Below are 17,896 nucleotides of genomic sequence, written 5' to 3'. Positions count from 1 at the left end.
TTACTTTAGACGTGGTCTAAAGTAGACTATCTTAAACGTCAAACGTAGTTAGACGTGGTAGTCTAACTCCTTTAGATGAGGTCTAAAGGGAAACGTAGTTAGACGTGGTAGTTTAATTCCTTTAAACGAGGTCTAAAGAGAAACATAGTTAGACGTGGTAGTCTAACTCTTTTAGATGAGGTCTAAATGAAAATATAGTTAGACGTGGTAGTCTAACTCCTTTAGACGAAGTCTAAAGGGAAACATAGTTAGACATGGTAGTCTAACTCCTTTAGAACGAGGTCTAAAGGGATGCGTAGTTAGACGAGGACGTCTAACTCCTTTAGACGAGGTCTAAAGGGATGCGTAGTTAGACGAGGTAGTCTAAAACCTTTAGACGTGGTCTAAAGGGATGCGTAGTTAGACGAACCTTTAGACGAGGTCTAAAGGGATGCGTAGTTAGACGAGGTCGTCTAACTCCTATAAACGAGGTCTAAAGGGATGCGTAGTTAGACAAAGTCGTCTAACTCCTTTAGACGAGGTCTAATTTTTTTGCGTTGTTAGACGAGGACGTCTAACTCCTTTAGACGAGGTCTAAAGGAGCACGTCTAATGCCTTGATTTAGTAGCCGTCTGAAGAAAGCATACGTCTAACCATGATCAACTAGTTGTCTGTTACTCTTGCTTCACTCACTTCTATGTAGTCTGACAAGCCAGCTAACTATATCAAATGAACGAACGTCACATACGCAAATATCCTTCCAATTGCCTGTCCAGTACAAGACATTATTAGAGGATATTCGGCACACTACTAGTTCCGTACGGCCACGATCCTTTTGCTCAATGTCTACTGTTCTCTAGTACTACGGGCGGCCATTCAACGGACACATGCCATGTGTTCATTAGGAAGATTCGACCGTTAGTGTCATTCTACTACAAATAGATGCTCAAGGACAACGAACGAACAACCGAATTACTTGTTCACTTACGAATTACCTAACTTACTGTCTTACTTAAAATCTTGCTTTTGCTCTTACTGACTTCTTGCATCCTTCAAGATAAAGAGAGAAATTCAATTACTGTCTAGTTGTTAAAACATTGTAAGTTGAACAAAGGTTGTTCTGTTCAACAGAGAGTTAGCTAGCCTAGTGAGTTGTATTCGATTCAAAGTATTTAGTGGATATCCTTCCGGTTGTGGAAAAAAGGGTGACGTTGGAGTTTTATCTCCGAACATCCATAAAACTCTCTGTGTTCTTTACTTTCTGTCTTTTACCTTCAATTGTTCAAAGCTTCAAATCCGACGAACACTTCCGCACTTGAATCCGTTTCAAGAGCTTGGAGGATTTGTGAACAATAGAAACAGTTACTAATCCCTCACATTATTATTATCAAAGAATTTATCATCGTTAGCTGCCAACAATAGTCTGACCCTAGTCTCTATTGGTAGCACCAATCCTAACAGGATGAATCTTCGATCAATTGTTTGGACGACAATTTTGTAATGTCAAAAGTCTATCTACGATGTATCATGAGTTTGCTTCCATTGTTATATGTAAAAATGTCACAGTTAAGGACATGTTTGATTCTCGGTTTAGTGGTTTCTCTAACCGAATTATATATAAAAGGAGATTAAACATTAGTGAGAGTTTTTTTTCTATAATAGAGTTTTACTTTTGTTAGAATAAAAGTAAGTGTCCATGTCTAAACAAGACGTTATACGTTGATAAAACATTGATAGTTTTATGTGAGACATTGTTACAATTTGTTCGTTAAGATTATTACATATAATTTTTGTTAGGAGAATTTTTGATAGACAAAGATTCAATAAATAATCTCATTTTTTGGATGAAGCTCTATTCAAAGTGGAATTCTTACGGATGTGTAACCCCGGGAAAACCCTTGGTCCCAAAAAAGCTCGAGGTTCGAAAATTTCAACATCGGTTTGCGTGTTAGATATCTTTATAAGATAAAACATTGTTTAAAATTATTTTAAATAATTTCTGACAGCTTTTAAAATTAGTTATAAAAATAATTAATTTGAGTTCAAGTTTAAATAATCTTTAGACTTGATATAATAAATATGAAAATTTTATTTTTTGAAGATCTGTGTTTAAATTAATTAAAAATATTATTTATTTAAAACAGAGTCGCTAGTTGATTTTTATTAAATCAATAAAAGGTGTACATGTACAAACGTATTTTTCACTAGAGTTTCATTTTAGTTCGAAGTTTAGTAATACTCGGGAAAATGTTTTCGCACTTCATCTTCCGTATCCATTTTAAAAATGGTCTCTACTTTATAAAGTCTTCATTTTGAAAATTGGTTGTATAACGTTTTATTTTATTCGACTATTCTTTTGGTCCTAGACATGCACACGTTTTTGTGCATTTAAAAATTGTAACAATAATATTTAAATGTTGGTACATGTTGTTGATGATAATGATTAGGGAGGAAAATGTCTGAAGAATATTAATTTAAAAGGCTTTATGGTTTAAAAATAAATCTCAAAAGAGTCTTTATTAATATATATGTTTTGTGGAAATATCCCAAAAATATTTTGAAATCATTTTCTATAGGAAATTTAAGAAAATGATTTGGGATTCCAAAATAATAAAATTAATTTTGGATTTTAAAATCGAAATAAATTGGCCTTAGGACCGGTGTCCTCGGTCTTGGGTTCGTTTTCATCAGTCGGGCTAAAAAGCCCTCGGTCTTAGGTCAGGTCTCCACCGGTCTTGGCCTAGGATCCTCGGTCGGGGTGCTAAGGTCTCTCGGTCCTTGACTAGAATTATCGGTCGAGTGCCAGAATTCTCAATCGAATGCCTCGGTCTTGGGTGGAAGTGATCAGTCTTGGGTTTGGGTGTCCTCGGTTTGATTTCTCGGCCATATGTAAAAATCCTCGGTCGGACCTCTTGGTCCTAGCTGAAAAGCCTCGACCAGACCTCTCAGTCCTAGCTGAAGAACATCGGTCGAACCTCTTGGTTCTAGTCAAATTTTCTCGGTCAGATCTCTCGGTCCTAGTTGGACCTCTCATTTCTCAAAAACATCAAATTTGCAGGTTTTTCAATTTTGATGGAAGCTTGAATTCTTTTTTTAGAATTAAAGGAGAACTAGCATGACACCCTACATGCATAGCCCCCTGCTTAAACTTAAAGTGTTTCTAGATAGAATCGAACCCGTGACCTTTTGGTCTCTTAAGACGACTCTTACCATTGAGTTATATTGGTGGGGAAAAGCTTGGATTCTTTGATCCAATGGACTGGGTAGTTTCACAAAGTTCTGAGGAACATTATGAACATCATCTCAAGGTTCGACTCAACATGGATGATGTTCAATTTCATTAAAATAGTTTAAGGACCAAATTAGGTTTTTTGGTTTTAAGTTGTAATGAAGTGTAGCTTGCATATAGCTTCCTTATACTTCATATGATTGATTGATACCAAAACATTAACACTAGCTGTTCATTTGGACTAATTTAAGAACTAAAAATTTTCAATTATTTTGAAAATTTTAATTTTGATAAAAAATGATCCAAATTGTTACCCAACATCATTAAAAACATGTTGGGAAATTTTTTAAGTTGTTTTTCTTGAAGATTTTCCCAAAAACAAAAAAAAAAACTCATTTTTAAAATTTTTCCAAATTCAAATTTGGGTTTTTTTTGTTTAAGATCGATTGATCGATACTAGCTTTCAAAAAAAGCTTGTAAATGACTTTGACCTTAAGGAAGATTTCTGAATGCTTGAATCCAAACTTTAAGGTCTTACACAAAAATTCTAAAAATCTAGAAGCTTGAAGCTTTAATGGCGGATTTTCTGAAACTTTTTATTGAGAGCTTGAGATGTTCTTTTTGGGCTTTGGAATGATCAAGAGAGGCTATTTATAGCCTCTCCAAGTAGGTTGATAAACCAAGTGAGCTTGAATTAATCAAACACCACTTATGGTGTTTTGAAAGTTCTTCTAGCTAGTTGCTGGAAAAGACATCAATGATGCACGTAGATATAGGGGAAATCATCATTGAAGTATGGTGATTATTCCAACTTTTGAATGGAGTCAATCCATCAAGAAACGACGAAATTCTATTTTTGAAAAATCAAAGATGGCTGCGGATGATTATCCATCCGGTGATCACGATGAAGACGATGATCCAAGCAAAATGATATCGTTTTGGGCGCATTTGAAAAATGTAGAGCGTTTTGTTGGCGTTTCGTTCGTTTCATCGTATTTCAGCTAACATGGCGTTAACTGATTCACTGTTTCGAGGATGCGCGCTTGTTCTACTGCAGAGGGCGATGCGGGCGACTCTTAGGCTCATCTGATGGTCGCGGTTTCGGCTGTAGTAATCCTTCTGGATTTCGGCTACACCCAATTACATATTTTATTTTTGGAAAAAAGCTCACTTAGACGTATGTACTTGTACAACTAGCTCACTTAGACGTATGTACTAATAAAAGTTCATTTAAACGTACGTACTATCAAAAATTGGCTCATTTAGCCTCTTTTAGTAACCATGGTTAACTTTTATTTTTAAATTTAAATATTTATTAATTAAATATTAATATATTTTCTCTCTCTTCCCTTTTCATTTATTACTAATAAATGAACCTCTATTTTTATTTTTATTTCTAATTTTTTATTATTTTTATATGAGTATTTATGATTGATTATTTTAATTTTATTTTATATATATGAGCATTCATCATTAATTATTTGAACTCTATATTTCTTCTTCTTTTTTTTATATATTTTTTATATTCACATTAATTATTAATTATTTTAAAATTGTTTGATCCCAATAATTGAATATAACAATGAAAATTCTTTCAACAATAAAAATCCTTAAACACAAAAATAAATTAATTAATAATTGAATAATAATAAAAACTCATTCATCAAACACCAAAAGAGTAATAATCAAATATTAGACAAAACAATTCCTTTACTACTAATATAAGTCGTGAATAAAAATTAAATAAAAAATTATTAATTTCATTTTTATTTATATTAAACTAAATAAGAAAAAAACTCTTTTTATTTTTATTATATTAAATTAAATAAGAAAAAACCCTTTACAAAAAAAATTACAGAAAAACATAAAATTCATAAATAAGTTGTTAAATTATTTTTAAAAAATAAGAATTTAAGAAATATAAAAAATAAAAACTAATAAAACAAAAGATGAAATATAAAAGAGAAATTAATATTAAAATAATAAAAAATTAAGAATAAAATAAATTACTTAATGAAAAAGAAAGAGAGAGAAAATATATTAATATTTAATTAATAAATATATAAATTTAAAAATAAAAGTTAACCATGGTTATTAAAAGAGGCTAAATGAGCCAATTTTTGATAGTATATATGTTTAAATGACCTTTTATTAGTACATACGTCTAAGTGAGCTAGTTGTACAAGTACATACGTCTAATTGAACTTTTTTCCTTTATTTTTTATTTAAAACCTTAAGGGTTTATATGAAATTGATTTTTCTTTCACCCTTTTTGCTTTATTTTTAAATCTTTAAAATACACAAAATACTTAAATATGACATTTATTTTGAAAATTTATTTATTTTATTTATTTTTGGATTTAATAAATAATTTATTTGGGATAAAATGAATACAACATTCATCTTAAATTAATTATTTTAATCTCTTTGATTTTTTAAAATTAATTTGAGATAAAATAGGTAAAACATTTATCCAAAATTATTCTATTTTTTATATTTGGCCATTACCCTTTAATTAATTAGTATTTAATTATCACAATAATTAATCTAATTAATTGTTTAATTAAGTTTTGGTCTTGAGGTTAATTATTTTGATTTTATTTATTCGAAAATAATCAAAATAATTATTTTAATTTTATAAAGTGGGTGTGTAGAATTTTAGTGTTTACAAGATGATATGTTCATAAAAAAATATTGTATTATGGTAAATCGTTGTCGTATGTGTCACAAGAAGGTGAAATTGACAACACACTTAATTTTGTACCGTGGATGTGTGACTAGTATCTAAAGTCTTTTATGGGGTATTATTAGAATTCACTAGGTGATGTCCGAGTCCTTGAATAATTGTTAAAAAGTTTGGAATGAGTGCCTAATATAACATTGACAGACCTACATATTTGGGTTATCATCCAAATTATTTGTTAGTAGACTATCTGATTTGAGAGAAATTGTCGAACTTTTAATGATCGTAATCGTTTGATGCGTATCATTCATAATGCTATTATTATGACGAAATATGAGATTCGTTCCAAAAAGCTCGTAGAGTCGGTCGGGAAGGTAATCGTTCTTGTCAAGGATCTACGAGTTTAATAACCTATTTGGCAACGTGGGTGTATTATATTATTATTTTTCTAATGTAATGTTTTTTTGTTGTATTTAAACACTTTTTTTTTTATCATTTTAATATACATTAACCATTTAAAAAAAAACTTTTAAATCAAATAACATTAAGACTTGTATATTTTTTTAGTAAAAAAAAATCTCTCAATTAAAAAGAGATAATTAAACTAAGGTAGTTTAAGTGACAAAAGTGATTTTTAAGAGAATATAGTTTACTAATTCGATTTTAAATTAGAACTTTTACAAACTTTAAAAAAAATGTTTTTAAGAGAATGCACCATGTATTATTTTACAATATTTTATGTTAAATCTAATTTTATTAGGTTAATAGTGAATTCAAAAAATGACTTTTCTGAAAACAAAATTTGGATCATTAAACATAAAAATAAATTAGGCAATTTTTTTTGGTCTAATAAGTGTAATAACCTTTTGTATAGTAAGTAATACATTAAAATTATATACCGAATAGGGTCCCCAAACTTGTTTACATGCCTTTCACCAATTTGTTTTTGATTGATAAATAGTTAATTTTTATTTATGGTTTTCGATTGAAGATAATAAATGGAATTTTAATAGGTGAATAGTGAATTAAAAAAAAATGATTTTTTCTGAAAACCAAATTTGGATTACTATACATAAAAAAAATAGATAATTTATCTTCTTTTGGTCGAATAACCATTTTTTAAGTAGTAAATTAAAATTATATAGAAATAGGCACCCCTAACTTGTTTACAAGCATTTCACCAATTTTGATTGATAAATAATTATTTTTTATTTAATTTAATTATGAGTTATATATAGTAAATTAATGAGTAAATAATAGAAATAACATTTATAAAATTAATTTTTATTAAATGATCAACCAATTTGTTCATTTCACCTCGAAAACAAATCATTTTAATTCTTGAAGGATAAACTTTCAAATTATATAGAACAACCAATTAAATAGTATCAATTTTTTGGGAAATTTGAGGAAATGACCCTAAAGAGAGACCTAATAGCGGATGGTGAGGGCTGCTATTTTAAATAGCGCTGGTGACGCACTCGAGGGCATTGTGAAAAGTCCACAATGCCCTTACTATATAATTAAAAAAATTCCAGTTTTCCCATTTCTTTTCATTTCTTTCTTTCTTGTTCTCTTTCTTCACTTCCCTTTCTCCTCCTTCTCTCTAAAAAGGACAACCACCGACGACGATCCCCGACGAAGACGGCGGAATCCCAACGAAGGAGATGTCCGCTGCTACTGGTATTCTTCTTCCTTCCTTTATTTCTCTCTTTCGACGCTTTGTTTGTTAGGGTTTAGTGATTAGGGATTGAGTAGGTGAATGCCACCGTTGCGGCGGAATCCGGGTGCGTCAGGTAGTTGCGTAACGCAGTTGCGTCACGTAGTTGCGTTATGAATACGCGTAACGCATCCCCAGACCATTTATAGCTATTACTTGCATTTCATTGTTATGGTGTCTCTCGATTGATAGTATCATTTTTTTCAATTGCAGCTGAAGTATTTGCTGACGTATTTGTTGTGTACAATGGAGAGTGGAAAATTGCAGCCGATGGTACCAGGTTTTTCTCTATACAATCATGCAAAACTATGAATATATCCCAATGTACTACATTTGATGAATTAGTTGATATAATCTATGAGACAATTAACGTGCAAAAGTCTACATATGATTTAGTGATTAAAGTCATGTATGATCCTTCTGCAAAACTTCCCCCTATTGTTATTGAGGGAGATAAAGATGTGGGCATGTATTTATCACGGTTGATATCGGGTCGAAGTTCGTCACCCTCGTCACCACTTTGTGTCTCATTAGTAGAGAAGTATCCAAGTCAAGATAGTACACTACCAATACTTACTAAAAAAACTATACCTGACGTTGTTTCTCGAGTTGTTTCTCAACAGATTTTATTTGAAAGTGAAAATGAAGGAGGAGGAGAAGAAGATGAACGGGTTATTGACTTTAATTATGAACGGGTTAGTGACTTCCAAGCTACTACTAGTCCTGCATCAGCAATTGCACGCACGCCGCACCGGTCATCAATACCAACACCCTCTAGTGCAAGAGCGTCAATGGGTACACCATCTAGTGCAAGAGGCTCAATGGGTACACCATCTAGTGCAAGACAATCAATGGGTACACCATCTAGTGCAAGACCATCAATGGGTACACCATCTAGTGCAAGACCATCAATGGATACACCATCGACAGACCCGACAGACGTATCACCGACAGACCCTTCATTTGCATTGGCGTTAACTAGTGAAACCGTATTGGAAGTCGGTACGTTATTTGATACTAAAAAAGAACTCCAACTGACGCTATATAAATATGCGATGACTTATCATTTTGAATTCAAAGTGAAAAAGTCTCGAAAACATCTTTGGTATGTGAAATGTATGGATGAGACATGCAAGTGGAGTTTACGTGCTATGAAAGGTAAGTTTTCCGAGATGTTTGAGATTCGGAAATTCAATCGACAACACTCATGCTCAGTTTTGTCGAGGCCGAAGAAAAAAATGCAAACACCGGCATGGATTATTGGGCAATGCATGAAAGGTAAGTACATGGACCATTACCATAACCACATGCCTAAGAAAATAATTGAAGACATGCAGTCAGCTTATAGGATGTTTTTGACTTATAATAAGGCTTGGAGGGCAAGGGAAACGACTTTAATGGCGGTGCGAGGAACGGTAGAGGATTCCTATAGAAACTTGTCTTCATACCTATACATGTTGGAGAAGAATAATCCGGGTACCATAACAGATATCCAGACAGACGAGCTCGGCCACTTCAAGTATATGTTCATGTCTCTAGGCTTCTCAATTAGGGGTTTCAAAGCCTTTGTCGTCCCGTATTGTGTGTTGATGCAAGTTTTCTCAAACACAAGGTGGGAGGTCAACTATTGGTGGTTGTTGCATTGGATGCCAATGAGCAACTATATCCTGTTGCATTCGGCGTTGTTGATTTAGAGAATAATAACTCGTGGACTTATTTTATGCAAAAACTTAGAGAAGCAATTGGATTAGTTGATGATCTTGTCTTCGTATTCGATAGACACCCAAGCATCGCCAATGCCTTGTGTTCTGTTTTTCCAGAAGCAGACCACGGTGCGTGCATATATCACATAAAGATGAATATTATGGCCAAATTCAAAACTGATAATTGTCATATGGAGTTTGATTTTGTTCTCATGCGTACACTATCCCCCAATTTAATTGGTTTTTTGACAAGATCAGGGTTAAAGATCATAGGATTGCTGCCTATTTGGAAGAAATTGGGTTTCAAAGATGGAGTAGAGCATATTTCCCCGGTAAGCGATACAATCAACTCACAAGCAATTATGCAGAGAGTTTGAATAGTCAGTGCAGGGAAGCCAGAAAGTATCCAATTTCAGCAATGGCCGAGTCTTTAAGAACAACATTACAAGTATGGTTTAATGATAGAAGAGAAAAAGCGTCCAACCACCAAGAATTTTTATCTCCAACGTATGAAAAGTTATTATGTGATGGTTTTGAGAAAGCCAGATTCTATACCATATCATCCCTTAACTGATTTGAGTTATATGTGCATGATAATGAGGCACATTTTAAAGTCAATTTGAAGGACAAGGACTGCACTTGTAGGGTATTTGAAGTCTCCGGTCTTCCTTGTACACATGCACTGGCTGCTGCCCGCCACAGGAATGTGGTTCCTTATGACTTATGCTCAAGGAATTTAATCATTTTGAACCTATTTATTTAACCTATTTTTAATTCGTTTTATTTTCCTTCTCATAGGTATTATACAACTGTATCTTGGTTGAATGCATATGCGGAGACATGTTATCCGGTTGGTGATGAAAAGAATTGGGATCTTCCCGATATTATCAAACAACGCGTGTGTCTAAAACCACCTGTGAAGGTTAAGAAAAGTCGGCCATAAACTAAACGTAGGACATCCCAAGGTGAGGTTCGTAAGGTCCCGAGACGATGCAGTTCATGTGCAGGTCTAGGACACAATAGAGCAACATGCAAAGCAGTGATGCCTGCACCGTCTACTGCAAGAGCAAGAGCATCATCTCAGCAGCATGAGCCATCATCATCTCAGCAGAATGAGCCATCATCATCTCAACTGTACGAGCCATCATCATCTCAACTGTACGAGCCATCATCTCAACTTTACGAGCTATCATCTCAATTGTACGAGTCATCATCTCAACTGTACGAGCCATCATCTCAATCGTACGAGCCATTAGCTTAGAATGAACTTGTTAGTGTTGTGTTGTGGTGTTAATGTTGTTTTTGTAGACTTATTACCAAGTCAAGTCTTGTGTTGTGGTATTAATGTTGTTTTTGTAGACTTATTACCAAGTCAAGTGTATTGTATCAAGGATATCAATGTTGTTTTTGTTTTTGTAGACTCATTTTCTGGTGTTTGCATTCAGTCTTTGTAATACAGGGTGCAACAGGGTGTAATATAGTGTGTAATTCAGTCTTCGCATTCAGTCAATGTTGTTTTCTGGTGTTTTTGTAGACTCATTTTCTGGTGTTTGCACTCAGTCTTTGCATTCAGTCTTTCTGGTGTTAGCTGGCTGATGTAATACAGGGACATGGTGCATTCAGATAACTGCTAAAGGTTTCACTACGTGACGCAACTGCGTGACGAAATTGAGTGACGCAACTTATTACATTAGTACATAACCTATTACATTAGACATGGTTTTATAAATATCTACCAATTGTGTAATTTAAGGCACAAATGCATTAAAATAATAGTGTAACATGGTTTACATTAGTGTAGAACCTATTACAATAACATATATAACATCAACAATGTTTGATATCATTAAATCAATCATATTACAAAAGTTTGGGATTAACATTACAAAAATTTGATATCATTACAAAAGTTTCATAAATAACCTATGGATCTACAAGTCCATGAAATAACCTCACCGCCCACTTTTCTCTCCAACCTTTCATCTCATGTGAGGTCACTTCTGCTAGATTCAGGTTTGCAGTCAAGTACTTTATATACATTAGTACAAAGACACCACAATCTTCACTCTTAATTGCTTTGGGGACTTCTGACTCTGGAAGTCTTGTGTATGGCAAAACGGAACCAGGGTTAAGTAGAGGAAATCTTTGTTTATCTTCATCAAGCAATGCCTTGTCAAATATAACCGGAATCATTTCGCACATCGGCAGCACAAATTCATCAAGATTAGCATAACATCCAGGATCACAGTCATATATGTCTACGCGTCATTGCTGTAGACGGACAACACAAAGTATCCAGTGGACGTCTTTGATGTTCAAAGGAATATATATATCATCGCATACTTTCCAACTGTTCATAAAGTTGTTTTCATCGCCCCAGAAGAATTCTAAAAAGTTTTCAATGTCATACTCAATACGACTTTCCTGAAATTCAGGGTAACCAGTAGTGAACCTAGTGTGGAGCCAACAATCTGCAATAAAGAAGTTCTTCTTATATGTCTTTGGATATAGCCAAGATCTTCTTCTCAGAAGGAAGCAGCCTGCATCGATTTTCTACACGAGAGAAAAACATTCAAAATACAATCTGCAATTGTGAAATTATTCTAACATGAATATTACTTACCTGATCTTGCATTCAGTTGAACCTTTTTAGCACTCGGCGAAATAAGTCCTTATCACCTAACGTAGTCTGGAGCTCAATTTTTGTGTCGTTAGTGTTTGGATCTTTAAGCCATGTTTGCAATTGATGAAGAAGTTGATCGTCATATTTTAGAAGGGGATTGACGGTGATAGGATCTTTTAACTTGGGGGCAGTTTTAGATTAGGGTCGGTGAAAACTAGATCATTCTTCGGTCTCCTATTCCTTCTTGTGACCAATATGTCTTTCTTAGGAAGAGGAGGAGCAGTATTGCATATTTTCAGTTCATCTTCCTCATTTTCCTCTATCTTCTTCCCACCTTCTTCCCCACCTTCTTCTGAAAAGTCTTCTGTATAGGCTTTCTCTTCACTGGCTTCTCCACTTCTTCTTTCTTCTCCCCTTCTTCTTTCTTCTCCCCTTCTTCTTTCATTGGTTCAAACTTCTGCACTTCTTCCATTTCCTTCTCAATAGGATCAATAGGATCTTCAACAAGGTTCTCAATAGGATCTTCAACAAGGTTCTCAATAGGATCTTCAACAAGGTTGTCAATCGGATCCTCAACAACGTTCTCATTCTCATTCACTGCCTCTTGAAGAATGTTCTCTATCGTCAGATCTTTCACATTCTCAATCTTCTTCTGCTCCAATTCAACATTGTCTTGCAAAATGACTCCATTATTAACCTTCTCATTCTCTTTTTCCTCCTCTTCTTCATCAAGAATGTCATTCAGACCAATGTCATTCTCCTTTTCATTTTCTTCATCGCGAATGTCATTCAGACCAATGTCATTCTCCTTTTCCCCTTCTTCATCACGAATGTCATTCAGACCAATGTCATTCTCCTTTTCCTCCTGCTACAAAATTGTAAAGAATTTAGATTCAGGATGCGTTACGTAGGATGCGTCACGCAGTTGTGTCACGCAAGATGCGTCAAGCATCAACCAAACAGAACCAAACAACAAACAAGATGCGTCAGACATAAAGTAGTAAAAAACAGAAAGCTCAAAAGGTTGGCGAATTACCTAGTTGGTGACATGGTTGGCGAACTGGTTGCTTAGACTGAGAATCATCTTTTCAAACAGAATAAAGTAGTTTTGTTGATTCAATTTGATGTCTCTTATGTCTCTCTTCATCTCTTCAACATCTTTCTTTATCTCTTCGACATCCTTCTTTATCACTTCGACATCCTTTATCTGAACAGGAGATGCCGGTGCCGGTGCGGGTGCCGGTGTTAATGGAGGTGTTGAAGTTGCGGATGGGGGACTCATGTGACGCAGGCTACGACGCTTAGTGGCTGCTTTGCTGGGGGGATATATCATCATATTCAACCTTCCTCTTCCTCTTGGAAGGTTGGAGAGTAGTAGGTTCTTCATCAACATCTTCATCAACATCTTTATCTTCATCTTCATTAGCCTTTCTCTTTCTCCCCCCATCAGTAACTCCCTCAAACAAATCATTGAATGAATTGTCAATTTGTTCAAAATCCTCCCCATTGTACAAACTCGTCTCCGTGGAGGACTCTTCCATCTTAGAAAACACAGAGCTATTAAAGGCAGATTGTACCTCCTGAAATGTGTTCTTCCTTTTGGATTGATACAATATTATCCTTGGGCGAAAAGGGCCATCAACATTCTTCCTTGTGGCGAATTTAGGGACAAAGTTTTGAATAACCTCATAGCTCCACACTTGTAGTGCTACTACAAACCCATAAACGTTATAAGCAAAAGAATTAGTAACTCCACTCCCTTTCCTGGATATATATACGGACCTGTGATGTTTCATGTCCTGGTTAAGACCCCTCATGGTGAATCTAAAGGACAACTTTCCCCATGGAAATCGGAGAAAATCTTCAACATCTTCAACCATATGGATGATTTTGACATTTAAAATCCGTTTTGGGTCATATGAGAAGAGGTACTAGTTAATCAAGCAAATCAGCCCGATCTTCCATGCGTCTTCCTTATCGGTGCATTTCATAAAAATAGATTCCAACTCCTGCATTCGAATTGTCGTATTCCTTTTGAAATATTTTATCAGTAAGGGTGGACAACCTCGGCATTCATCTTTGTATTCAGGCAATCTGTCGAAGTTGAGGCCTGTAATTAATGCGTACTCTTTCATACCAAAAGTATATTCCTCCCCATTCAAGTTGAAAATCATCCTATTCAAATTGGCCTTAACCTTCCAAAGCAGTAACTGATATAAAATTGTCCCTGAGAACAACAAGTCTAGGACTCCTTTCAATAAATACTGAAATTGGGAATTTAGAGCCCTCTCCATAAGATCCAACGCTTCAAACCTATCAGATACTTTTTTTAGGGCTATGACAGATTTCAATGAAATCCTACCAGGAAAATCATAAACCGTGAAGTCTGCCATCTACAAAAGGGAAAACAAAAACAACAATGTTTGTGAAAGCATTTCACAACAAATATAAACAAAGGAGAAGCAAAGCAACCGTCAAAATAGCTAGAAACAACCGTCACCTACGTGACGCAGCCTGTTTGATGCAGCTACGTGGCGCAGCTGCGTGACGAAACTGAGTGACGCAACCGCAAGACGCAACCCTAAACATAAACCATGCATGAACCATTTGCAAGCAAGAAGCAACCTACCCTAAACCTTAACAAGCCATGCATGAACAATTTGCAAGCAAGAAGCAACCCTAAACCCTAACAAAAAACATGCATGAACCATTTGCAAGCATGAAGCAACCCTGAACCTAACATAAACCATGAATGAATCATTTGCAAGCAAGAAGCAACCAACTCTAAACCAACCAACCCTAAACCCTAACATAATGGGGAACGTTCTGTAAAGGAAATCAACACAAACAATCACAAAATAAACACAAAATATAAACGAATATAGTGGAATGGTCGAATGAAATGTCAATTTGTTCAAAATCCTCCGCGCTGTACAAACTCGTCTCCGTTGGAAGTTCTTCGCAGCTATAGGCCATTGAATATGGTGGAATGGTCGACGGTGCCTCTTTGATTGGTTTTTCGGCGATGAAAAAGAAGAGAAAGTCTTCTCCGCCACCATTAGGGTTCACCGCGGAGAAGACAGGGAAGACATGGATGAGAGAGAAAATGAATCGAAAATGAAAAAAAATTATGACTTTATAGGGTTTAGAGTGCGTCACGCAACTAGAGGATACGTGACGCATGAGTATAATTGTCATTAAAAAAAATGGGGGTCACCAGCGCTATTAAAATTAGCAGCTCTCACCATCCACTATTAGGCCTCTCTTTAGGGTCATTTCATCAAATTTCCCCAATTTTTTTGGGTCCTAATCTTATTTTATCGATTCTCATGGGCCTCTTTTCCGAACTAATTAAAATGATTAGATTACATTCCAATTAAAATATAAATTGAAATCCGAAAAATGACATGTTTATTACGAGTTTAACCATGACACTAATATATGTGACTGGTGAAGCTCGTTAACTTCACCTTTTATATAATATATATATATATATATATATATATATATATATATTATATTATATATTATCATATTAATTATTTTAATTTATTAAAAAAATAATAATTTTATAAAAAAAATAATATTTTTATAAAAAATTGTTAAATTTGTTTGATATTTTTTAAAATTGAAATAAAATATTTTATTTATAAGTAATATTATGTTAATTGTATCAAAATAAAAAATATTTAGTATATAATATTTTTCAAGATAAGATTGAAACACACTTCAAAATATTTAGTGTGTTATTTGTTAATTAGCATATAATATTTAGTATATATGTTTAGTAAAGAATATTTAGTAAATAACTGTATTAAAATTAATAATATATACTTTATATAAATGAAGCAATTTAATAACTATCTTGCTAGCTCTTCACTTGACAACACGTTTTACATGTATTTATAGTGTTACTATAAGTGTTGCGCCTCACCCGAGAGCGTTGTAAACCTTGAAAATCCGTTATTTCAGAAAACTTTGAGGTTCGAAAATTTTTAATCTCGATTACGTGTCAAAAATATTTTAATAAAATATTATTTAAAAGATTTATAAAACCATGTATTTAAATATTTTAAAATTAATTATAATAATAATTAATTTTTATGATTAATTTTAAATAATCTCTTGAATTTAAAATAATCAAATTACAATTTAATTAAAATAATATATCTATTTTAAATTAATTAAAAATAATTAATTTAAAAGATTATTTAGTTAATTTAAGAACCGTCAATTAATTTTTAATTTAAAATCAATAAAATATTTTATATACGCATATAAACGTATATTGACTAGAGATTCTTTTAAGTTCAATATTTGGTAATATTCGGGAAAAGACTTTCGCACTATATTCTTTGTACCCGTTAAAAAACGATATCTACTTTATAAAATCTTGGTCTTTGCAATATTGATTTTATTACATTTTATTTGAACAATTATTTTTCAAGTCCTTGACATTCACATGTTTTTCTTGCATTTAAAATTATAAAATAATATTTAAATACTGGTACATGCGATTGATATCGATTATTATCGAGGATAGTACCTGGAAATATTAGTTCAAGGCATTAAAATTTAAAAATAAATCCAAACGGGCTCTTGTCAAAATAATTTTTATGAAAATATTTTTAAAATATTTTGAAATTGTTTTTTATTTTTTCAGATTTTTAGAAAATGGTTTGAGACTTCTAGTTTAAAAAAATAATTTTAAAAATTAAAGTTCCTAACAAACAAATGACTGGTCCTCTCGGTCAAAGGTGTCTATCCCTTGGTCGCGGGCTAAAACCCATCGGTCGCGGGTACTAAACGCTCAATCGTGTGCAAGGGATCCTCGGTCGGGTGTAGGGGAGTCCTCGGTCGAGGCTAAGACTCCTCGGTCGAATGTGAAAGTTCCTCAATCGGGTGTAGAAGATCCTCGGTCGGGTGTGGAGGGTTCTCAGTCAAGGCTAGAATTCCTCGATCGGGTGTAGGGGAGTTATCGGTCGGAGCTAAGATTCCTCAGTTGATAACCATGCCCAACTTGTTTTCTAGGTCAAAAATCAAGCCATGCTAAAATTCCTTCGGTCGGGTGGGAGATTTTTCGTTCGGGTATAGGGGAGGGTTCGATTTTCTCGATCGGAAATCGAACCCAGGTAGAACCCTCGATCGGACGTCAAGAATATCAAACTAAACGTATTATGTTTTTGACTTAGGACTTTATACTTTAATCCAAGGGAATGAAAAGTTTTGTCTACCCCCAATGATCATTTATAACATCATTCTGATGCATCATTCGATAGTGATGATGTTCCATTCGATTCAAATAATAATGAGCAAAAATCGTGTTTTTTGATTTTAAAGGTTTCATTGGGGATAAGGAGTTTACTAACAACTTCCTTACATATTATGATAAAATAAAATCAAAACATAAACACTAGTCGTTCATTTTAACCAATTCAATAACTGAAGTTTTTATTTTTATAAAAAAAATGGTTTTTGATCAAACATGATCGGGATGACTTAGGATTGATTTGAATAGACTCCTGACACCTTTAGAAACCTCAAGAACAAAAATCTGATTTTGAGAATTATCAAAATCAAATTTAGGTACTATTGATTTGGATTGATTTATTCAAATTGATTTTGACAGAAAACTTGCAAATGATCTAAGTATCGTTTTCTAATCAAGAAATTGAACAAGCAAGTAGTATACAAAACTGGTCGAATTGAAATGTAAAAATTTCAAATTTGAATTCATAAGTTAAATTACAACATGAATAGAAGTTTATAGTGAGATGGAGAACACTCCTAAACTCTTTTAAAAGTTTTATGATTAACCAGAACCAAACCTTAAGGCTTTATACAAAATTTTCAAGAAAATTTGAAAATTTTAATGACGGATTTCGTATGAAGTGGATTGAGGGCTTATAATTCTGATCCTTACCTTTGTTCTGGCTGAGGGGAGCTATTTATAGCCAAC

Source organism: Impatiens glandulifera, chromosome 3 (genome assembly GCF_907164915.1).
Source record: "Impatiens glandulifera chromosome 3, dImpGla2.1, whole genome shotgun sequence".
NCBI lineage: Eukaryota > Viridiplantae > Streptophyta > Magnoliopsida > Ericales > Balsaminaceae > Impatiens > Impatiens glandulifera.
The sequence above is the reverse complement of the archived record's forward strand: the minus strand, read 5'-3'. Positions refer to the sequence as shown.